General features: G+C 41.4%; 1 protein-coding gene across 5 annotated transcripts in view; it reads left to right on the top strand.

The window, feature by feature from the left end:
* Nucleotides 1-506: 506 nt before the first annotated feature.
* Nucleotides 507-25,837, top strand: part of LOC124619393 — a 224,121-nt gene continuing 198,790 nt past the window's right edge. For 2 of the 5 annotated variants that reach the window (XM_047145743.1, XM_047145745.1), the window contains exon 1: nucleotides 514-672. The gene's annotated coding sequence lies outside the window, so the exon portion shown is untranslated. Of the gene's footprint in view, nucleotides 673-25,837 lie in introns of all 5 variants that reach the window. The other 3 variants (XM_047145744.1, XM_047145741.1, XM_047145742.1) reach the window with 3 other exon arrangements.

Raw genomic sequence — 25,837 nt, forward strand, 5'->3', positions numbered from 1 at the left:
TGTATAACTTGTCCGACCATTTCAATGAACGGCATACGTCGTGCGAAGGATAGTGGATATATCAGTATAGATTTTTACGCAAGCTACGTTAACAATGTGTAGCAAATAGTCCGTCGATTACACTGTGGAGCAAGTTGCAGTAGTGCATAGCACAGAACACTGGAACAGAATATGAGCAACCAGACTCATATGCCAATTTGTAATACGTAAAATGTGGTTTAGTGAAACAGAATTATGCCGAACACATTATTTAAATGTTCAGAAATCAGAAACACAATTTTATGTCTTTAATCTATTATTTCCATCGTTTTAAAAACACTCCACCACAGTGCAAATTTCAACAGAGTTCCTATTTTCGGTTCAAAACTGCTAACGCTTAACTCGCTTCAGGGTATCAGTGAGTCTAACAGTGAATGCACTGTTGTCTTCCTACAGATTCTTTTTGTGCTCTGCTTGGAGACGCGTGCCTTTGACAGAAAATGTAATCGCTGTTTCAGCCTCCCCTCCCCCGCGGTTAGAAGCCGTCATCGCTTGCTCTCCCACCCCTACAGACCCTGCTGGTTCATGCGCACAAGCTACATCGCGATTGGCTACCATCCACAAAGCGGCGTGGGCAAGCCTTTATAAATACGGGGCAGTCGCTGCTAAGAGCTCATATCGCCTCCACCCACGGTAAGTGCCACAGCTAAAAGTCTGTTGCTCTTCTGAAACGCATGCAGCATGTCGTAGTTTGCTTAATTTTGTTTCCTCTTTGTATGTATCTCTGCACGTGTTACATGATGAACTAATCGGTTGAACCGCAACGTCTGTACACGTCGCACGAGACGTGTCCTGGGCGGCAAATTTTTGAACGGAAAAGCAAACGAGCCTGCAAAATAGTTCAAGAATGACGAAAAATAAATGTGAACGCAGACTTAGCTTTTCATTAGCCCGTACGTGCATGTAGTATAAAATGTTAAAACATCTTAGACTGCTTAAAATAATACTGAAATTTTTTCCATCAAATGCACGGCAGTAAACTATATACTGATTTGACACGCAGTGTCGTCAACACGTAATTATGTCAAACCAACAAAATAAAATCCGTCAAAATAAAGTATCTCCATATTTTTTTGCAAAAATAAAGAAAAAATAAAACTTATTTTAAAACATTACACTCATTACTTTGTTTGAGCATCGAGCAAACATTTAAAAATCCGTCAAAATCAGATATCTCCGTATTTTCTTGCAAATAAAAAGACGAAATTAAAATTTATTTTAAACGTTATACTTACACCTAGTTTACGAGACGAACAAACATTTAAAAATCCGCTGAAAAAATGGTTCAAATGGCTCTGAGCACTATGGGACTCAACTGCTGTGGTTATCAGTCCCCTAGAACTAAGAACTACTTAAACCTAACTAACCTAAGGACATCACACACATCCATGCCCGAGGCAGGATTCGAACCTGCGACCGTAGCAGTCGCACGGTTCCGGACTGCGCGCCTAGAACCGCGAGACCACCGCGGCCGGCAAAAATCCGCTGAACTCGGCCAAAATATAAAATATGTATTATTGTATAACTACATCACATTTTAATGGAACAGTAACAAGCAAATTTAAATACGCTCCAATAAATTTCGGGCGTCCAGTCGCACGCATTCAACTTCTAATATTTCGGCTGTATAACGTCCACTCATCTTCAGAATGAGCCAACAGACAGATGGCTGGACAGTATTACAGCCAATACATTAGAAGAAAAAGCCGAAATTACGCGCAGCACGCCCAAAATTTAATGGAGCAGTCATTGCGCCACGAAAACGTGAAGATGCACAAATTTAAAGATATTTACTCAGCTACGTATGTTGATGAAAATTAACAACAATTCTTCCATATCGTCCTCTGCCTCTTCTTCTGTTGACGTGCTGGATTGTTGGCGACCCTGGTACGCAGCCATTGTGCCAATTTGCTTCAAAGCATGCTCTGGTAAGAAGTAATTAGGCCGGCACTTGTTCACACATCTAAGTCCGGCCTGCACAGTGAGAACTGCGTTTACCATGTTCATTTTAAGTCTATTCTTGAGCGAGGTTTTCACATTGTTGAGCATGCTAAATGCTCTTTCGACCTCAGCATTTGAGCAAGATAACACCAAAAGCATCACCGCAAAACCTGAGAGCTCCTGAAATGGATTTTGGCAACCAGTGTCTTTACATGATGCAATCTCTTGGCAAACTTCTATTGTATTGTCGACATTTTTCCATTGGACAGTAGTTAATTTTGATCACTGAAAGTCAGTCTGTGTTATTTCTGTGACAGGTAATTGAAATTCCCGAGATAGCGGGATTATACTTTCTTTCAACATCCTCAAATACCGTCCTGGAGCAATCAGACACACTTTTTGCGAAACCTTGACATTATCCGGCAGTCGCCCATGGAGTTCCTCTGCTAAACAAAGCAGAAAATTTTCGCATCTGCTGCGAAAAACTTTTTCGCTTTCTGCGTTAATTCTATGTTCGTTAATCATATTTACGAATGAAACCTCTACTTCATGGCCAAGATAAATATTAGAGGATTTGTATTTTCTAAGATCTACCGTTAACAAATCTCCCTGATAATCGGGGACAACAATCCGCCTCGTAAGACGTACAATAAGTAGAACTAAGTCTTTCAGTAGCCTTGAATGGTCTGATGTAATTTCTTGGAATGATTTATTGACCTTCTGACATTCTTCTAGAGTTAGTGTAAGAACCAGAAGATGAAGTTTATTGCTGGCCTGCAGGCCTCGGTGGCAGAGCGGTTCTAGGCGCTTCAGTTCGGAACCGCGCGGCTGCTACGGTCGCAGGTTCGAATCCTGCCTAGGACATGGATGTGTATGATGTCCTTATGTTAATTAGGTTTAAGTAGTTCTAAGTCTATGGGACTGATGACCTCAGATGTTAAGTCCCATAGTGCTTGGAGCCATTTGAACCATTTTTTGAATTGCTGGCATCAGAGTACATACTATATAATAGTTCAGCTGTGAATCACTTATTTTGATGTCTGGATATTTTAAAATGTGTCTGTAGTTCAAGCCACTGACTTAAAATGCGGTTCTTAAACAACTGCCTATTCATGGCTTTCGAGAAGAAGATTTGGAAAACCAAGAATAAGTTTCACAAATTAAGAACTCAAGATTCCTTGGTAGTATTTGGGCAACAGAGGATACTGCTAACTGAACTGAATGGCAAACATAGGGATCAGTACAAGATTAGGGACCTCACTTTGCAGTTTCTGGCAAACCCAACTGTTAATACCCACCAACCCACCATTACTGAGGCATTATCTTTACCAATTATTTCATTTGTTTAATGTCTAGACCAAAATCTGAAAGTTACTGCAGTAACAACACATCCAGCATTCCCCAGTTCTAGTTCAACAATTCCTAAAAAGGTGGAAATATCTCTGCTTTGTTCATTTGGAAAATATAGTGCACACAGCCAACAATTTGGTTACAGAAATGCCTGTAGATTCATCTACAAAAGACTGAATGTCCATTACCAACATCGTTCTGTAGTTGTGATTTAAAGTGCTGGAAGAAAACGTTTCTGATCAAAGCATTGCTCTTCGTATGTTGTAGCCGTAAAAGAGATGCATAGCCAGCACTTTGAATAAATTTCTTTGTTAGATTTGCAAGATGATCAACGGATCTAATTGCACAATGATTAACTACAAACAATGTCAGAGTAGCTTCAGCAGTTGCACGTTCTTATGTATGTTTTATAGATTGAAATGGCAATGTTGACCGTCGTGAAGATGAAACACGTTCAGCTGCTTTTAAATTTTCTTACTTTTTCTATGCGGAAGTAAATCTGACAAACGCACAGTCAGGTTGCATTGGCAATATTTACACCGTGCACTACTAGGTTCCCTGGGCACCTCCAACAATCAATCCTTTAATTGTTTATCACTTAACCACGCTTTCTAAACTGTCTTATATACTGCCTGACATTCTTTTCAGACTTGTTCAGTCAGTCGTAAAAACAAACAAAAAGAGCACTAGACACCAATTGTTAAACACACAATAACTCACTACAACACTGTAGGCTGTAACTTTGGCGCGCAGCTCCCCAGTCATGAACAATAGCAGTCGGCAGCAGCCGGAAGAGGAGAGGGCGATTAGTGTTCAACGTCCCGTCGACAACGAGATCCTTAGAGACGGAGCGCAAGCTCGGATTAGGGAAGGATTGGGAAGGAAATCGGCCGTGCCCTTCCGAAGGAACCATCCCGGTATTTGCCTGAAACGATTTAGGGAAATCACGGAAAACCTAAATCAGGATGGCCGGAGACGGGTTTGAACCGTCGTTCTTCTGAATGCGAGTCCAGTGTGCTAACCACTGCGCCAGCCGGAAGAATTCGTGCATTAGTTATTTGCAGATGTTCGTTGCCAACAGCGCAGTGTGCCATTAGCCCGTGTTGACTGCGGTGTCGTCTTCTTTGTTGCTGAGCTGAGCTGTCTGTCGCTATCTGCCTTTTGTTGTGCTATATTCATTGCGATATTTTCGAAGATGAGTGATGATGCTCTTGACTCCGTTTCGGAAAAGAAAGCCGGTTATCAGGAGCTCATGGAAGCTCAAAACACTGGTTTCTGTTGCCTGCACCGAGTGCTTACAATACATGGAGGAGCGGTTTGTTCCTCCCCCAACCCCTCCTCCCTTCGCAAGCCATCACTTCACACAGCTTAGCTTGTGCGCTCCCCTCTGCCCACAAACCCCGCCCGACAAATGCCAAGATACAATTTGCGAGAAGTACCATACACTAATGTATTGCGCTCACTATCCGAAATTAGCGGCATTAACTCATAGAGCAAAGCATATTTTTGTTAGTGTGCTGCTGGTGTTAGAGGCACGTATCGGTATTTAACCCTATAACTGCTGTGGACGTGTTAACGCGCGCGCCTTTGTACCTGCCCCTGTGTGCTCTGAACGTGTTTACGGGCGCCACCAGTCCTTCCACCTGGTACTCTGAACGTATCTACGTGTAGACAAGTTCAGAGTACCAGGTAGAAGGACTGGTGGCGCGTGTAGACAAGTTCAGAGTACCAGGTAGAAGGACTGGTGGCGCATGTAGACAAGTTCAGAGTACCAGGTAGAAGGACTGGTGGCGCGCGTAAACACGTTCAGAGCACACAGGGACAGGTACAAAGGCGCGCGCGTTAACACGTCCAGAGCAGTTAAAGGAGCCAGTTCGAATTCTGGTGGTTGATGATACTTTCGCTGCCAATATTTGGTCGGCCGGGGGAGGAGAGTTGGTAGTTTAAACTTCTTAATCGCCAGTTTTGCGCCGATGTCCTGGACTAAATTCCAATGCGCCAGCACCTTGTTTCAGCCTCTCCCTCTACACCCATAATAAAACAAACACGACACCGCACAGTATCAGCACTCACCACAGTCATCCCCTATGTACAAAAACACGCTCGACACTTCGTAACAGCTCGGAGGAGGGCAATGGCAAACCACCTCCACGCTAACCCTTTCCAAGATGGCGTATCAGTATTCCTGCTTCTGTTCCCTACACTCAGTTCGTGAGGTTGGAACTCTTACTTACTTTGCTTACAACAGAAATTAGAGCCATTTGCCACCGCATTATGTTTGCTTTGTTGAGTTTGCCACTCATCAGAGATGTTTGATACCGCTAGCTAAAAATTGCCATGTACATTTCTCAGTAGAAAGGAAATCTAAAGAGGTAATTTCAGTTCGGTTATATCCTACATGTATTTCATTTGAATGAACAAATCAGAAATATAGCCCGTTTTTGCATCACAGTGTTATAGAAGGCTGCGCAAAAATTGAGGGGGCTGATGCAGGTGTCGAAATACAACCACTTTTCAATAGAAACTTGTGGTTCTGGAAGTAATCCTGAGCCGCCCAAACCTTGGGAATGTCAGAAACATCAAAGGCAATCAAAGCACACGCTCCTTAAGTTCAACAAAGATACTGCACTGTTTACTCACCAGTGTTGTACATTATAAAAGGCGTTTAAAATTGCGAATACCACACTCAGTACACCTTTGTAGAAAATTATGGCGAACTCTACCAAATATACCAAGCGTCAAACAAACCGCATCAGACACTACAAATATCTTGCCGAGATGCTGTCCTTCGTAGGGAACTGGTATCAGGTACATGATGATTTTAATATGTAGCCAATATTAAATAAATCAAGAAGCGTCAGATATGGGGAGCGAGATTGCCATGCTATTGGATCGCCCCTTCCGACCAACACCGTGGCACTGTGCAAGCCACATACTTGTGCAGATGCTCCACCTAGTTGCTTCCACATCTGACGGCGCCTTTAAGTTGTTCACAGATCTTGCTTTGATTAGCATTGGTGTTCCCGACATTTCAAAGCTTTCAGTGGCTCAGGATACATTGAAGTTCATAAAATTTAAATCGTATTTTTGACTTCTGTATCACTTCCTTCAATTTGTTTGCAATCTTCTGAATCACCCTGCATATAAGAATTTGCTTCTGCAAAGTATACACGATTGTTCTGCTTAATCTTCAACTCTCGCAGCATTGACAGCATACAATAAATCTCGTCTTGCATACTGTTTCTCAGCGTTATTCAAAGGTGATTCATGCAGTGTCTATACTGGTTCGGTTGGTAAAGTTATTGTTTTTGCAGCCAACATACTAGACTCGTATTTGTGTAAAATTATCTTCATATATGCAGACTTATTTTCATACAGTTGTCGAATTTCTTGATTTGTAATCCCAGTAACACGCCTCAGTGATCTTAAAACAATTAGCCGAATTTATGAAGTTCCAACATAGTGATAGAGGATAAGACTACCTATTTTGGTATTAAATTTGATTTTCTTCCAACACCTGCCACAGCTATGTAAATAGTCATTTCTTCGTGATGACTAGTTTCGGACCATCACATCCATTTTCAAATCCTGGCCTTAGATCTGAATATAATCGTGTAATCATACAGTTTCTACCATCATACATGTGATTAACCAAATATTCACTATTCCTCATTAATAATCGTTACATAAACACAAAATGATAAACTTCATATGTGTATGTAATGTGATTTCTTTCCGTTCGAGAGCATCTGCGTGATTATTAGTGAGGAATAATGAATATTTGGTTACTCACACGTACATTGATGGAACTGCACGATTTCACTTACATCTAAGGCCGTGGTATGAAAATGGACATGGTGATCTGAAACTAGTCACCACAGGAAAATGCCTATTATCACATCTGTGACTGATATTGGAAGGAAATAGCCAGATGATCAATAAATTCAGTCTTTGAGTCGGTAGAGCCCACGATCAATCCATCAAAATGAAAAACTGTTTCGTTTTTCACTGTAGAACATGGATTAGCACATCTCTCCGACAAATTACATTCGTTGAGACATTTAGTAAGACTTTATACTAGGCTTTTGAGACTTGCTTCAAACGATAGAAACTTTTCACGAAAACACGCCCTGTACCACAATCATGGCATTGACGCCTGTAGACTTCCTCCTTCAAAATACCATTGAGAAATGCAGTTTTTGCATCAAACTGTTTCATACTCCAGTCACATTATGCTGCAACACGCGAAAGAGTTCTCATTGTCTCGCGTCTTGCTACATGACTAATTGTATTAAAATATTCCATTACTCACAGTCCAGCATATTTAGATCTATGAAAGAATTACAGTTTCTCGTCATTAAAACCTTCTTTTCTCTTTTATACATGTTTGTATTGTTATCAGTTCTCAAACTTTCCACATAACTTTCACAAGACAACATTGCATAATCTTTTATTTAGTTTCGTCTGGGTCATCCATTTGACCTATGACATTTTCCTTTGTATCTGTTACAAACGAATCCAGTTCTACAATGTTTTGCCTCCTATTAAAATTAGACGTTTTTCGGCAGATCAGTCTCAGATTCAACTTTCATTGCTGTTTATTTTGAGAATGATTAGCTTATATTTTTGACTTCATTGCCGTCATAAGTAATGTTGTCATCTCGAACTGTCACTCTCAACTCATAATTCAAACGTTTTTGTACTTTAATCCATATTCTATCATTAGTAGGTGAGCAGTGCCACGTAACAAAGTATATTCAAACTATTTTGGAAATGTTTGCAAAATTACCGAAAGTTAAGCGTGTTAAAAATTAAAAGCCTGGGCATGACAATAACGTTACAGTTCTGTCAGAGACAGCGAAGGGGTTGGAAGAGCATTAGCACGAAACTGATAGTTTTATGAAAAGAGGTTATAAGATGAGCATAAACAAAAGCAAAGCCTGGGTGATGGAATGTGGTCGAATTAAACCAGGCGATGCTGAGGGAATTCGACGAGAAAATGAGACACTAGGAGTAGTATTTGGGCAGCGGAATATCAGATGGCCTAAGAAGAGAGGCTATAGAATCGGCTAATTATAACGGAAAATCGTTTATAAAAAAAGAGGTTTTTTTTTGGCACCTAATGTAAAGTTAAGTGTTAGGATGTCTTTTCTGAAGGTGTTTGTCTACGGAAGTGAAATGTGGAGGATAAGCCTTTCATACAACAAGAGAATAAAAGTTTCTGAAATGTGGTGCTATAGAAGAATGATGAAGATTAGATGGGTAGATCGCGTAGTTGATAAGGAGGTACTGAATCGAATTGCAGATAAAAGAAATTTATGGTACAACTTGACTAAAACAAGGAATCGGTTGATAGGGTACATTACGGGGCGTGAAGGAACTGTCAGTTTGAAGTTCAAATGGTTCTGAGCACTATGAGACTTAACTGCTGAGGCCGTCAGTCCCCTAGAACTTAGAACTACTTAAACCTAACTAATCTAAGGACATCACACACATTCATGCCCAAGGCAGGATTCGAACCTGCGACCGTAGCGGTCGCAGGTTCCAGACTGTAGCGCCTGGAATCACTCGGCCACTTTGGTCAGCTGGACGGAAGTGTGGAGGTTAAAAATTGTAGAGGGAAACCAAAGGTTGAATACATTGAGGTGGTTCAGTTAGATGTAAGTTGCAGTAATTATTCGGACATGAATAGGCTTGCTATGAATAGGCTTGCACAGTATAATCTAGAGTGGAGAACCGCACGGGACCAGTCTTCGGACTCAAGACTACACGTTCATCATCTAATATATGTAAGTGACATTGCAAGGCACTGGGTGCCTTCCATTCGATGTTGTGAAGATGATGTCGACGTAAATCAATACTGTCCGCCGAGCGCACATTGTAGATTTTTTATGGCTTTTACTAAGTATCTTTAGCAGTCACGCATTCACCAATCCAAAGCAACGACTTTGTATCGAGCTACATTGTAAGACGATTCTTAGCATTGGAGTTAGCCTTCACCTATGCAGCGTATCACCTTGTGCACATTTTTATGGTTTACTTGAACCAGTGCCAAATTCCAAAGCTCCATCACACTCCAAAATAATTTTCATAATAATTCGCTTGTTGTCCACTTCTCCCCGACATTTTCAATCCGTTGCTTTTCGACTGCTGTCGTCGATTATTGTGATGTTTCATAATGTGTCACCACCATCAAAAGCGCCTAAAACTCTCGCACATCATTACCGCAAAACTTTCGATATACCAAGCGGATACAATGTTTTGCTAACATGTTGGAATGTCATAGGCAGCTTAAAGTAAACTGATATTTTATTCATCAGAAGTACGACAATAGAGTACACAGCGTATTTAACATAACGTTCATTTGTAGACAACAACAACAGACACGACAGGACAAATGAAACTATGCCACAGACTTTCTGTATCACCTATTCAAAAAGCATTAAAATTTAACAACATTGATCAGACAAGATGAACCAACATGGTTCTATGGTGTGACATTCCACCAAAGCAAATTCATTGCAACTTGGTAAGCCTATCATTTCATTCTCTATCCGTTTCCATTGCCTTTTCGACTGTGTACAGCTGTTATCTATTGAAAGCTCCAACAAAGAGATGAAGTGATTCATAACCCATTGCGCATAAAAGGCGTGTCACATACCGCCAATGGAGCACTGCGAAAGCCATGAGGCACTCAGTGCTGATCCATTGTTGAGGAGGCTCATTGTTAAGAAATACTTGTTCATGTAGGTACGACTGCGGTGGCGCTCCGTTCTGTAGGAAAAAAAAAATTCGGCATCTTGTAACACTCGAACTATAACTATCTGCTTCACTAAATATTTTATAGGGAAACGGCGGAAAACAGTTAAGACTTTGGAGAGTCTCTCGTAAGGAAACAACAAAAATAAGGAACAAAAAATGACACTTTAAAGCCGAGAAACAAGAAATATAAACGTTTAAAAGCCACCCGCAAATTGGCCGATACATCTTGTCACCTTCCCAATCTCTTTTTGCTGACTACAAAGCTCACACAAAGGATGAAAAGGGACGTTAATTCGTTTTTTTTCTTTTATTGGGGTCATTAAACCACTGAATCACAGGTAACACTCTTAACTTTTACTTCATATTTATTCTACTTTTACACCAGGAAAACCCACTAACATTATTCCGGTCATGTGTTACGTCCGTTACTGACATATTATTACACTGGTACAAACTACATTATCAAATATAAACATTTTCTTATCAACAAAGTACGTTTTGCCTACTGCTTACGCCGTGACCACTCGCAAAGTGAATTTAATGCGATACTCAGGGTTGTGATAGCCAGACAGCGCGATTCTCGTACCAACCTCATGAAATTCTCGTATTTTAGTAAAAATTCTCGTACGTTTTGAAAATTTTTTATTTGTAGTATATATACAGCTTTACAAAACCTTATTTACAAATGAATAAAACTATGAACAAGAATTTGTAATTATGAAACAAATTCGATGTCTACATCTTCTTCTTCCTGTTTCGTTTCATAAAGAGTGTCCGACGCCATTTTCTCGTACATTTCGTGTGTTGGCTCAAAAGTTACACATGTTCCGTTGTTTCCTGGTCGTTCTTTAATGCATTCAGAGGCAGGAAGTGCTCCATGCAGTGTACTGGTTTGGAGTCCGTTCCTAATTTTGGTTTTCATGATGTTTATCTGAAGTTGAACATGAAACTTCAATAACCTGACAAGTATGAAATCATATTATTAACTAGTTATTAGCTACATTGCTTTACACACCTTAGAAAAAACTCTTTCGCAGTCTGCATTTGAATTAGGTGAACTCAAAATTGAGAGAGCGAAAACGCTCAATTCCTTAAATTCTTCAGGTTCGTTATTTAACATATTCCACATTTTATCCGGTGATTGTTCCTTTTGTAGTGAGTCTGGGAGACAAGCCAAAACCAGAGGGAGACGCCTCCACTGGTCATCTGTAGTTTGTGCTAAATCGAGATCTGAGGGAGGAATTATACGTGGCAACAGTTCCATTAAAGGCATGAGTGAAGCTGTTGTATCTCGGAAACTTTGTGACAGGGCATTTGTAGGTTTGAGTGCCGCTAGTTTGGACAGCACTTTATCTTCAATATCATACCGTAATTTGATCTGGCACGAAGCTGTCTGTAATATTTGAGAATTAATAGCTCTCATTAGGTATGCCACACATAAACACACAAATGTATAGAAAACAATAAAACACAAATTATATATGATTTCAGGCAAACGAGATGTACTCACCACAAGAAAGTTCCTGCATCGATGATAAAAATCCTTGATAAGATGTGGGTGATTCTTTATCTCTGGTGTGCCAACGTTCTTCAGAATTTTCACACTCAAATACAGTTGTGAATCTTCCAGATGATGAGCTGCAGATTTTGGGTCAACACCACTGAGATTTTTTCCCATGACATAAGTGCGTTTCATGAAATACAGAAGTATTTCTGTATAGAGAGCTCTAATCTTGTCATGAAGGTCAACAATTACTACTGCTCTAGACTGGAAGTACTCGTTGAAAGTAGTAAATTTTGGTAGAATCCACTCTAAGATATAATACATTTTTGCAAAGGAGTCATGTAAACAGTCAAAAACTTGTTCAACACTTAGAACTCGCTCAGAAAGCCATTTTTGGTTAGAAAACAGCAATAGAGCATCCCAGTTTTCCAGCACTGTCCTAACAACCGCGATCATTGACAGCCAACGTGTCTGTGAAGAATGTAGTAATTTGTGTGGTTCAAAGTTTAAAAATACCTGGAATAAAACATAATGTTTAGCCAATTTCCACACGATCGGACGTAAAATAAAGTCTATGAGATATAAAATGCTACAATACCTGAAATTCCTTGAACTCTGCCTGCCTCTTCGCACTGAGTTTGAAAAAACCATAAATATTCCTCGCGAGGTCCTCACAAGCTCTTGGAAGGTTCTTGCACGCCTCGCTTGCGCATATATGCACCGAATGACAAACACACTTCATTACAAAAATTCCCGGGCAGCTATCTCGGAACGTGCTTGCTACAGAATTACGAACTCCCATCATAGTATTGCAACCATCTGCTCCAAAGCCAATAATATTGGCAAATGGAATGTTATGCTGTTGAAACGTTTTTACTACACCATTGTAGAGATTTTCTGCAGTAGAAGCTTTCTCAACATTTAAGTCTCCATCTTCATAAACTTTATATAGCTCCAAAACTTACTTTCAATACAACCTGTAAAAGGAGAAGTGATACAAAGTGGTAGCTTAACAGGAAAATTTATTTTAGAATTAATTTGGTTATTATTTCAAAACTAGCTCTTATTATTACTCACCTGAATCTTTGTCATAAAAGCGGATCGCCACGCAGGAATTTTTCACAGTTCCGATATCGGTGGACTCGTCCTTCATTATGCTAAATTTGGCGTGTTGTAGTTTTTTCGCCAACACTTCTTTGTGTGACGTCCCAATAACATTAGAAACAATGGCACGTGCTTTGTGCCGTTTAAGAGTCATTGCCTTTGCAATATCCGAGTCTGGAAAAATATCATTTAACAAACCGGATAAATGGTCAGCAGCTAAAAATGCCACATTATGTTCTGCTAAGAATGCTGATAATTTGATTTCAGCTTTAGCAACCTTCCTCTTAACTGGTTGTGCGTTTGTGACAAATTGAGCAACTGAAGGCTGTCGCACGGTAGCAGACTGCACCATGTTTAGGTGCTTCTTACTTCTGGCATGGTTTTTAATATTCTGGATTTCGGAAACCATGCTGGTATTGCAATATCTGCATCGCGGCCTGAGCGGATCACTATCGCGCACCAGCCAATTACTTAAACCTGGCATATGTAGCCACTCATCACGAAATTTTTGTTGTCGATGGACAGGCCGTTCTGTCTTCGAGATTTCACCTCTTTTTAGACCTTTTTTCTCCGGCGTGCACGAAAGTTTCGTGCTTGTGTTTTCATATTCACTGTCACTTCCCATTTCTCCACTCACAGTAACACACAGTAACCCGAAACACTTACAAAAAGAAACTACACAGTAAATGAATTCAGTTAAACGTACTCGTAATGACTACACGCGAAATACCGCATTGTTAAGAGTATCGTTTGTTGAAGAAGAAACAATACCGTCTGATGAAATGTCTTTCGTTTGTACTTAACAATTCCACAGTATTGTAGGGTAATTAGGTCTACTGTTAATTGCTTTCCAATAATAGTCGATTAAAGTTCCATTTAGTGCTTTGAGATTCGTTGGCCGCTCTATTTCTGAAACTTAACAATTCGAACTGAGTGAAATATGTCATGCAAAGCAAAGTGATTCGTTATTGTTAGCTCATTTAATTTATTTTCCAGGGCCAGGCTTTGAACTAAGCCTCATTCTCGACCTTTAATCGTTTTGTCATGTCGGTAGTTTGGTGCTCTCTCTCCTGCCTGAAATTTGTTCATTGACAGAGACTGCATGGATTCGGAACAGTTTCTAATCATTTTAAAAATATAACAGATGAATTGATTATTTTTCAAACAAATGGTCTGTAACGACTCCAGTTATCGATCGGATTATACGCTAAAAAAAAAAGTTTTAGGCAAAATTTTCGTATGTTCGTGTACAATATTCACTTTTGCCTCGTACATCGTACAAATGACGAAATTCTCGTATGCGTACGAGAATTCTCGTACATATCACAACCCTGGCGATACTAATAATACTCTGCAGCGACGCGCTCCCATTGTTAAGGAAAGCTGTGGTATACCAGTTGTTGGTTTCAGAGGGGAGGGGTGTGTGTGTGTGCAAGTTATAACGGCAACGGCGGTGGGGGGGGGGGGGGGGTGCAGGGTATAGAGGAGGTAAGCTCCGCCCACCAGCACACAGCATTTTGGCGGGATAATAAGTCACGCTAACGTCACGCAGTGCTGGCAACACTCTGGCATCCACATAAAATTTGTGCTCCAAGCTGTATACACAATGCCATCTATTAGCCGCAGCAGCAACTGTTAATGTTGCGCATATACTAGCGCAAAAGCGGACAGCGGAATAATAAAATAATTGCAGGATACGTGAAATTATTTATGTGTAAAACCCAATACTGCAATTTCGACTGTTGGCCGTTATGAAGTGAAATCGAAAGTTTCATACCGAATATACTGCCTATTGCTACTAATTTCGTAACAATTCTCTTGGACAATTTGGCATTATACAGAACTACTAGAAAAACTTACATTGTGGCAATAAAAAGAGAAGGAATAAATTTGGAAAATTTATTGACAATTGTTACGCTGTATTGTACCCTCAAATACATCACTCAGAATCACTTTCATTGTACTCCTCTTCTGTGTGTGCTTCATGTTCGTCGCTACTGTCCGTTTCGGCAGTGTTAATAATGATATCGTCTATTGCTAGCTCAACAACACAATCACGCCTCCAATATTCTTCTTCTAGTTGTTGGACCTTCCTGCAGTACCCTTCCCAGTCATCGGCAGTTACAGATAAAAGGGATTCACTTGTCGCAAAAAGGTTAACTGAAATGTTGCGCTCCCTAAACAACCGTTTTAATTTCGCCCATGCCAGTACTACCGCACTCAAATCACAATTGTAGGGAGGCAAGCGTACAACCATGTGGCCTTTCTCTTTCTCCATTTCGTCAATTACATATGTTTTTTTAGCAGGTCTATGCTCTTGTATTAAAGCGAACAGAACCTGCTTTCTCATGCTCTCATTACAGGCGACACGCCTATTTTGAAGCCGTTCCAACATCCTCACTTTGGTGCCATACCATGAGGGTGTTTTCCATCACAATTACCGACTTCGGAGGAAGTTTCGGGAGCACCATGCTTGAAAACCACCTTTCAAAATTTCCTAAATTCATCTGACCATGGTAGTCACCTTTAGTTGATTTAACCCAAAATTTTAGTTCGGCTTCCCTGACAAATCCCTTCCTTGGTCCAACGCTTCCAATAATCAGTCTTTTGGAGGACGTTCCCCAACTCTCAACGCCGACAATATCACTCTTCTGCCAACATTTACGTACTGTCATATGGCTGTCGATCCACGTTTCATCCAAGTAGAATATTTCTGTGGCTGCTTCCCTCAGATGTTTCATTTACACAATGAAACGCGACCGCCAATCAACAATGTCTCCACGCTCTAGCAGTAAAGACCGCTTATTTTGTACTTTTTGCCATGTGAATCCCATGGATAACAAAATATTCCGCAGTGAAGTAATACCCCACGTCCAGCCGATCTTTTCTTGTAGTACAGGACGAAGTGTTCTCAGAGTGGGAGCAGTCTCTGTACCACATAAAAATCTTCGATTGTTTGTTTTACGACAGTCCTGTCGAAATTATCCAACTGGATTTTTCCAGTAGATCTTGGCCTAAATAAAAGAGAATTTAAAAAAGGGTTAGAGAGTCAGACTGTAAAAATGTGTAGTTAGAAGTAACAAGGAGACGTTTCCAGGTGAAGAATCTACTTTTTTAAAACACTTACAGAGTAGTGTTAGGTAGTGTAGTAGGTTATGGTCCCTGGTGTCGTACTATGCAGTCACATTTAACTGAATTGAGTGAAAATGATTATAACAGTCCTTGCTATTAATATTAAAAAAATTGCGGTGTAACAGGATTCGTGCCCGTCACCTTCGGTACAGCACAGTGACCGCTACGCTACAAAGCGAATTGCGTAGATGTGACTAATTTACAGCTTTAGACTCAATTTTATATGCCTATTGGAGGACAAGAAATTCTTTCACACCATAAAAACAAAACGACTACAGTAATTCAGACAAACGGTAAGGCAGATTCAAAGCAACGTCGAACTGAAAATTTTTGAACTGAAATTTACCTTTTTTTTGCCGGGAGTTTCTGGTGATTTTCCAGGGCTGTCTTTAGAAAATCTACGCATTCTTTTCACGGAACTGACGCTCACCCCTGTATAAGTAACGGTTCGTGTTATTGGCTGAGAGGCTCTAAGCACTATGGGACTTATCATCTGGGGTCATCAGTCCCCTAAACTTAGAACTACTTAAACCTAACTAACCTAAGGACATCACACACATCCATGCCCGAGGCAGGATTCGAACCTGCGACCGTAGCAGCAGCGCGGCTCCGGACTGAAGCGCCTAGAACTTCTCGGCCACAGCGGCCGGCCTCTTCACAGCATTTAGCGACATTACTAATTATTTTTCTTTCTCGACTCCGTAGTGTGCTACCCCTTGCTCTTCTCTGAGGAGTGGATGGAGTATTTGGCGTTGCCCGCGATGGGCCAGGAATCTCTTCGTCACTCATAATGCAGTGTAAAACTTCGCTAAGTAACGTAGCGAAGCTCACCAGTCACTTTACAATGGCTACTCACAGTTTAGTATTACATCACTGAGGTTGGCCACACCTCAGCACACACCACAACACACACTACAGAACACGAATTAAACAGGCACCCACCCCCTAACTCCAACCCGCTCCCTCCCAGGCACCTCCACGACGACCGACACAATACGTCTACTACGAGTATCGGTAAACACTCAAGGCGTCAAACCGAAACGCTCACTACTAACACACACCATACAACAGGAAGGTGTCCATGTTGCAGGCATCACCGAAACATGGCTAAGGAACACACACGCCTTCAACATCCCCAAATTCATCACATTCCGAAAGGACAGACTAGATGGAAGAGGAGTAGTAGTTCTACTCGTACAGAACACGATTGCAGCAAAGGAGATCCCTCTCCCGGCACCACTCAATAATGTAGAAGTAGTTATAGTACAGATAAGAGACAAAAATAGACGCACTCCCGCGATAGCCTGTCTGTACAACCCATCCGGAACGCCCCTACCACTGCACTTCCAACGACATATGATGACGTACAATAAATACATAATACTAGGAGACTTTAACGCACGACACCATATGCTTGGGGACACAGCCGATAACGGAAACGGTCGAAGTCTATTTGACTTCCTGACGACAGAACCGATGGATCGGCTACCAGTCAACCAACCGACGTTCATAGGGGCACCGAAGCCACTCGACACCAGACCACGTACTGTATGGACACAACATTAGCGACACAATGTCAGATGCTGTCGTGGGCACCTCTACAACGAGCGACCACCTACCAATCCTTTTTTCGACCAGCGCCACCCTGCCCCCAGACCATATATCCACAAGAAGAACGATCCGCAAATACGCAAATGCGGACTGGGACAAATATAAAGACGTACTCACAGAACAGCTATCAATACCACTGACGGTAACTGACGATGACGACGTCCAACACGCCACTGAAAGAATAGAGACTGTCAAACAATATACATCAAACAATAGATGGAGCCATTCCCACCATAGTAGTCGAAAATTGGACACAAGCCATCCCCCGGGAAGCCCTCAATCTAATTAGAAAAAAAAAAAAAAAACAATTCTGTAGACAAATCAGACACGACAACAACCCAGACCTAGACAATGGAATAGACTGAATGCCAGAACTAAAAGAATCATATCTGAATACCGACAAAGATAGTGGGACGACACATGCAGAAGACTAAACTACAGGGAAGGAGGGAAATTTTGGCAACGTTTTAAAACACCTAACGGGACAACGACAGACCACAAACACTACACTACTAGTGGACAACGAGCCAACAACAGACAAAGCAGAACAAGCCGAGGCATTTCGACAAGTACTGCAGCAAGTATACTCTTTCGCACAAGACGCTAAATTCGACGACAACTTCAGATAACACGTCGAGCAACAACTAACCATAACCCTAAACACCCCAACGACAGAAACAGAAGACGAAAACACGCTGACTGCAGAGATCACCAACGCAGAAATAATTAATGCCATGCACTCAGGACGTAACACAGCCCCGGGACAAAATGACATAAGACGTATTCACTTCCAGAGAGCCCCAGCCCACCTCTTGAGACCCATCCTCTCCATCATCTACAACTATTGTCTCACAAACGAAACACTACCTACCACTTGGAAAACTAGCAAAACAATAATGCTACCAAAACCTGACAAACGAAAGACTGACCCAAGATCCTACAGACCGATATCGCTACTCGACGTCGTAGGGAGGAAAGGATACTAACTGACCGCATAAAAACGTACGTAGAACGCAACGAAATCCTCCCTTTGACACAATCAGGTTTCCGACAAAATCACTCCACCAACGACCCGTTAATCAGACTGACCAACGGAATAACGCAATGCTTCAACAGAGGACACTGCACGCTCGCAGTCTTCTCAGAAATAGAGCGTGCCTTCGGCAAGCTCTGGCATACAGGACTGCTCAACAAACTGGACAAATTGGGCCTCCCGGCCAAGGTTATACGACAAATACGGACGTACATCACAAACAGGAAGTGCAAGGGACATGTCGGTGGCGCTTCCTCCCAAGAATTCACACCGCAAGCAGGAGTGCGACAAGGAGGTATCCTAACCCCGCTTCTATACGCGCTTTACAAGGCTGACGTACCAACGACAATAACCCCCAAAGAAACGGTAGGACTGTACGCTGACGACACCGCCTACTGGTGCACAGAATTGAAGACGACAACCGTACAACGAAAGACATAGGCTTACCTACAAAGACTAGAAACCTGGGTGGGAAAATGGAGAATCCGCCCAAACCCAACCAAAACCCAAATGGTTTAAGACACAGACACCTGACCAAAAAACGACAACAAAACACAAATGACATACAGCTGACGCTGTGGGACACACCACTAAGACTTAACGACACTGCCAGGTACCTAGGAGTGTACCTAGACAAGTACTTAAACTGGAAAACACACTTCACTTACCTGATAAACAAGACGAGAAAAAGACAATGCCTAATCAGACAAGTACAAAGCCGGGCGGAGTGGCCGAGCGGTTCTAGGCGCTACAGTCTGGAACCGCGCGACTGCTACAGTCGCAGGTTCGAATCCTGCCCCGGGCATGGATGTGTGTGATGTCCTTAAGTTAGTTAGGTTTAAGTAGTTCTAAGTTCTAGGGGACTGATGACCTCAGTAGTTAAGTCCCATAGTGCTCAGAGCCATTTGAACCATTTTGAAGACAAGTACAAGAACGATTCCATGGATGTGACGACCAAACGGCGATCCCCCTTAGGGGGCTTGCAGAAACCGGTAGCAGAACGACTTAACTCGACCGAAAGACGACTTTCACGCAGCGTCTGTAGACTGCCAAGACTCACGCCCAGTGACGGCGTATATGACATCACAGGCGTGGAGCCGCTACAGAACAGACTGACTAAACCCAGAGCAAATTACGGGAGACACATATTAACGAAACGCCCAGACATGGAAGACATTCTGACAAGGCCACGAGTGAACAGGAGACCAAAATTTAAATACACCCAACTAGTGCGTACAGTAGCACACAACACCAGCCAAGAATACCCAGACCTCGCCCCCATCATGGAACCACTAATCCAAGGCATCCCACTTCCCCCACACCTGACCCAAAGTCACAGAAACTAACCCCAGAAAATACACACACACGCGCGCGCGCGCGCGCGCGATAGACCTCAGTTAGACATAAAAAGTAGGATACACATAAAATTTATGCAGTTGTATACCACTGCCACGAAAGTCATCCCCCTAAGGTGATTGGAGGATTTGATGTAAACATGAAAGCACCCAATTAACTCAAAAAAAAAAAAAAAAAATGGCTCTGAGCACCATGGGACTTAACATCTCAGGTCATCAGTCCCCTAGAACTTAGAACTACTTAAACCTAACTAACCTAAGGACATCACACACATCCATGCCCGAAGCAGGATTCGAACCTGCGACCGTAGCGGTCACGCGGTTCCAGACTGAAGCGCCTAGAACCGCACGGCCACACTGGCCGGCCCCAATTAACTCAAATCAATTGTATAACACCAAACTATCCAAACCTCCCACCTATAGCAGGCAATATAAAGAAAAGTGGCACTGTCAATATCGATGTTAACGTTAAACGCTAATGTTTAAGCATATCTGCCCACATCTATCTATACACATATACTAGGGTGTTCATTTCATTTTCATTGAAAAAGGGGACATTTAAAATAAATTAGAGAAAAACCTGGGACAATGAAGGAAGAAACGGGACATAAATATTGTATTGACTAAATTTAATACACATACAAGTTTACCTTTACAACGTGCACTCAGATGATCCCAAATCACTTTTTACAATTATTCTGCCACACTATCACCGTAATTTTCACTTTTATGTACTTTATCAAGAAGTGCATTTTCGTTTGAAATTGTATCATAAAAGTCAGTACACAATACACCATCAAAGTGTGTTTTGACAATGAGCAAGGCCCTCACTGTTTCAACTTTCATTCTGCTTTTTTTTTTTTTTTTTTTTTTCATCTGACCACAAAGAGTTCACTAATGAAAACAGACGTTTCATAGCAGCATTTGAACCACGAATTGCCAGACAAAACTCCACCAAATGAATCATGTTTTTCATGTTAATGTTTTTACTTTTAAAATAAGCAAATATTTCACACCACGTTGCACTAACACTTTCTTTGTCTCCTTCTTCATTTTTTATGAGGTTCTGTGCACATGAAAATTCATCGAACAGTTCGTCTTCATCAACAGGAAAATTTGGTACAATACTTTTAACAACAACACAACAGTCCTGAATATTCTTCCACTGTAGCGGCTCCTTTTCAGTATTAACCCAGTCAAATGCTTTAAAAGGTGTGAGAAATGGTAAACACCATTCTCTAATATACTCAGTGCAAGAGTCGTAGAAGATGTCAGCATAAATATGAAATTGTTCTACAGTAATTTCACGCTCTTCTTCCAGCTTTCTTAGAGTCTCATGTACAAAAGATGTGAGAAATCTTTCAGATTTTCTACATTGTAATTTGCCCAATAATTTGTTTATTTCTTGTTAAACTTCCACTATTGTGATTTCTTGTTTCTCAATACGTTTAATTGTTGTGGAGAAAGGTTTTAGCTGGCTAACAGAAAATGTAGAAGAACAATAGACACAGGGTTATCAAAGAATTGTTTAAGGATAACAGGACACTTATCAAGGGAAATGAAATATGATTTCAAAGCAGGAAATATCTCTACAGTTCTTTCCAATGCTGGTAGCAGAGATAGCCACCTTGTCTTGCTGTGCCCAAGTACAGTTTTAGTAAACTTACAGAATGACTTCAGAGATTCAACCCTTACTGTATTTATGTGGAAATGCTGGTAGATTTTGTTTACAATTAATTGGCAGTCGATGGGTAGGCAATCTGAGCCAGTTTGTAACGAATTGTGCACCACATGAGCTGGACAGCCATCACCTACCATATTATTCACTGTGTTCTGTTGCAGTTTATAGAACAAATTGTTTTTTCCTTTCCTCTGCTTACCACCAGAATTGGTGTTCGTGTTGTCTGCAGAAACTGCAATCACCTTTCCCTCAAATCATATTTCTTTAAAACCTCCAGCACATAATTCTGAAGTAAATCTGAAGTTTCTCCATCTAAATTAACCAATTCGAGCACTTTCGCCGTGATGCCATTTTCAGGGTGAAAATACCTGATAAGGAGAGGAGCCAACTTCAAATCCAGATGATTCGATGTGTCAATCATTACAGAAATGAATCGAGCACTTTTCAGTTCATTTAAAACCTGCTGAGCTGCATACGGTGCAATAACATTTGAAATGACTGCATTACATTTTGTGTGTCCACATGTGAATTTAGGATTGAAAAATTTTTTAACAACTGCTGTGGTACAGTCCATTGACTTAAAGGTATGCTTATGCATTGCACTGTGGTATGCAAACGTAACTTCTTGTGCTGCCAACTGCCTATCCATTTCTGTTACTCATTTTAAGTTCCCATAGTAGTCACTCACGCATTTATTTGCTCTTTTCGTTTGATCACTCATGCGATGTTTCTTCGTCTTAACGTGATTCACAATGTTAGACCTTCCACCATGACCAATAGCAAATTTTGATCTGCACAACGTACATTCTACAGTTTCTCCACTACCAGTGATAAAAGAAAACTCGCTTTTTATATTGCTGTTAAAATTACCCTTTCGTTTTGGCATAATGAAACAGTGATTGCACAGTGCAAAACATTAACAGTGTGGTGACGAAAGCCAGAGAGCAAGTATCAGTGGTGTAGAGTACCTCTGGACCGAAAGGATGGATTCAGTGGAACGATTTAGAAGAGAAGGATCTTCGTTGTTATTCGTAACCTATAGTACGTTTAAAATTACTTGCGATTTTTGACGGTTCGGTACATGTTTGGGGTATGCCGAAAACCATCACACGCTTCCTAGCATAAATAATCGCGCAGTTAATAAATAGAAAGTCAAACAGCCAGTAGCGTAAAATACTCTAGCCAAGCGGAATCATAAAAAAACGGGACATTTGAGCGTCCTCAAAAAAACTTTCGGGACAGCGGGACATTTTGGTAAAAAACGGGACTGTCCCGGGAAAAACGGGACGAATGGACACCCTAACATGTACACACATGTAGTTAATCAATAAATAAATCACTTAAGTAGTAACATAAAATAACACCACCACAACTCACACACATAAAATGAAGCAACACCACACTAATGCACAAACATCAGTCCGCTCAGAGCACATCCACACTGTATGTTACTGTACTGTATTTCTATCGTATGCTACAACCTCTTTGTATTCTAAAGTAGCCAAAGAGAATTTATGGAATAATCATGATGGAAAATATTGTATAATCTGTAAAACTTACACTGTATTTCAATATGACTTAAAAGTTTTAATCTTTGAACTTCAATTTCTAATTTATTTTCTTTTTAATATACTTTATTTTATTTTAAATTTTTGTATACTGTCTCATACCTTATACTGTAAATATGATCAAATGCACTTTTGCAAAAAATACTTAAATAATAAATAAATGAATGTACTTGTACAGAGAAAAGGCTGATAAACCCTAATGCAAGCCCTCAAGCGGCAAAAAAAGGTCAGCGGCCGGACGCTAAACGCGATTGAACCGATGTGGACCGAATTTTAACGACTCAGAACTAGGGAGGCCTCGCTCTTCTTTTTGTGAGCAAGCAATAGGTAAAGCGCGTCGCCTCAGTGTTGTGCGGCGCGAGTCGACTGCCCTCATCAGCAATCGCGGCTTTGTAGCGAGGCCCAGAACGATCTCCGTGTTGTCTGTTGGCTGCGTGGCCGAATCTATGATACCACAATGTTGGAAGGCGGATGTTGGTAATGGATGGAAGAGCGCCCATGTCCTCTCGCTTCTGCGCTGGCCTGCCAACTCCCTTCTTCGCTCCTCATCCATCTCTCAGCTCAACTACCCTTAAGTAATTTTCTTCCTTTCGGCGTTGTCGTTGGCGGACTTAATTTTCAGTGCTGCCCAATGACAGATCGTTTCAAGGCCACACCTCTCCGTCCTGGGTGGAAAATTCCCATCTGGTGTGTGCCTCGGGAATTGGCATCTTTCTCACGATTTGACATTCTTTCCATGTTTTTCTGCATTCTGAAGCTATTGTGAGAGCAGTTACGCTACACTTCTTTGTAACTGCTATCTCTGCGTGATGCCTCCACAGACTTATGTTTGAGCTTCGTCTCAGAGTCTGCTGGCATCCGTGATTTACAAAGAACGTCCTTACCATCGAGAAAAACATGTTAAGAAAGCTGACTTCTTTCACACGTCTCCCTGCGTGAATTCTCCGTGCTTTCTGTATGCTTCTCCCTCTGCCCTTGCAGTGCTAGAATTGCCGGCACATTTCCTGCTTTCTAAGGCAAGGTACGTCTAGGGTGACCAGATGTAATTGTTTAAAAAGGAAGACAAACAGCTTCAAAAAGGAGGACAAAGGAAGAAAAAAGAGGACACATCAAACGGGTCAGTTGCAGACAAGGATACCACCCGTCAGCTTTGGACAAGTCACGTGACTGCCGGGAATTACCGGTAAAACTAGTAGTTAATTGTTACTGAAGGTCAGGTGGTGCTTAACTGAGCAATATAAAAAAAATTAAAAACATTGATTGTGGTGACAGTGTGGCGTCAATTGTTTTGTTATGCCAACAACACGGAATTGTTTACAAAGCGAAAAACGTAAGACCATTCACCTCCCTTCATTCGAGGCACAGCTACCAACATCTACAATTCAAGCAGCAGCTGACGACATGTAAACTGCACTGTAACCTTCCGAATACAAATAAGCTTAATGACTATGAAACAATGAAATAAAACCATGACAGTTAATCTGTCGAGTTATTTCTTACCTTTACTGGCCACTGAGACGTGCGTTCCAGCTCTACATATCTTACATTCAGCTTCAAATTCATTTCTCCCTTTCTTAAAGCCGGATATTTGCAGGAAAGGATATCAGAAAATGTACACATTCATTTGGGCATAGCCAAATATTTTACGTAACTCACTTGATTAAAAATTACACTCACAAATCACACGTGCACTACAGGAAGCCAAGCCAAACAAAGCGAAGATACGAAATGAAAATTGTTAAATAATCGATATTTGCATTCGCTTATAGGTAGATCAACGATAACATCGACGATCCTGGTGCCACCTACCAACACCACCTTCGTGCATGTTTATCAAGAAGGCTGTGCCAATAGTTAAAGTATTTAAGAAAGGAGCCAATAGAACGGGACGAATTGTAAATTTAACTGTATTACGCTCAACTTTGCGAAAAGGCGGACACTGTAAAAATCCGCCCGGACCCCGGACAAAAAGCTAAGAAGGGGAACATGTCCGGATTAATCCGGATGTCTGGTCACCCTAGGTACGTCCTAATGAGTGCAGGGGTCCATAGTTTTCGGCATGCTTTTTATTGTCAGCCAGGCTCTTCGCAACGTATCCCCTCTTAAGCGAGGCTAGGACATCCACCACCTACCCCTGCGTGCTTTGCAGAATGGCTGCAGTGTCCTCTTCTCGGGCGCTCGCCGCATGGGATCTAGAGATGGGTAGTTCGTGAACGAACGGGTCCAAAGAAACGGTTCACAAAGATGAACGAAAGGACCGTGGAACGAATTCCAATGAACTGTCTTTCATAGTTCACTTCGGTCGCGACGGTCTACTTATAGTTCCCGGGAACGAGGAACGATCGCTTCATAGTTCACTAGTTCACTTCGGTCGCGGCGGTCACTTTCGGCAGTTCTCGTTCCAGCCTCGGTCGCGTGCTCGTCTCAGTCTCGGTCTCCCTCTGCCGCACCCGTCGTTCTTCGAATGAACACCGGTCGCACTTCCACTGCCGACTGCCCCTAGTTCGTTCAGTATCGTTCACTGCGCTCGTCCATTTTACATGTGTTTCAAACTCTTCTTGCACCTAGTTCTGGCTATTCAGCGTCCACGACCGGTAATAAAAAGTATTTTATAGTTACGTAAATTACATAAAAACTACGTTGTATGTAATAGGCACGTCTTTTCAGGTATCAAAAGGGCATATTAGCTCACTTCATTATATCGAAGAACAGCGAAAGACATAACAAAGCAGGTTTTTTTGTTATTCATATATTTTT

Source organism: Schistocerca americana, chromosome 6 (genome assembly GCF_021461395.2).
Source record: "Schistocerca americana isolate TAMUIC-IGC-003095 chromosome 6, iqSchAmer2.1, whole genome shotgun sequence".
Taxonomy (NCBI): Eukaryota; Metazoa; Arthropoda; class Insecta; order Orthoptera; family Acrididae; genus Schistocerca; species Schistocerca americana.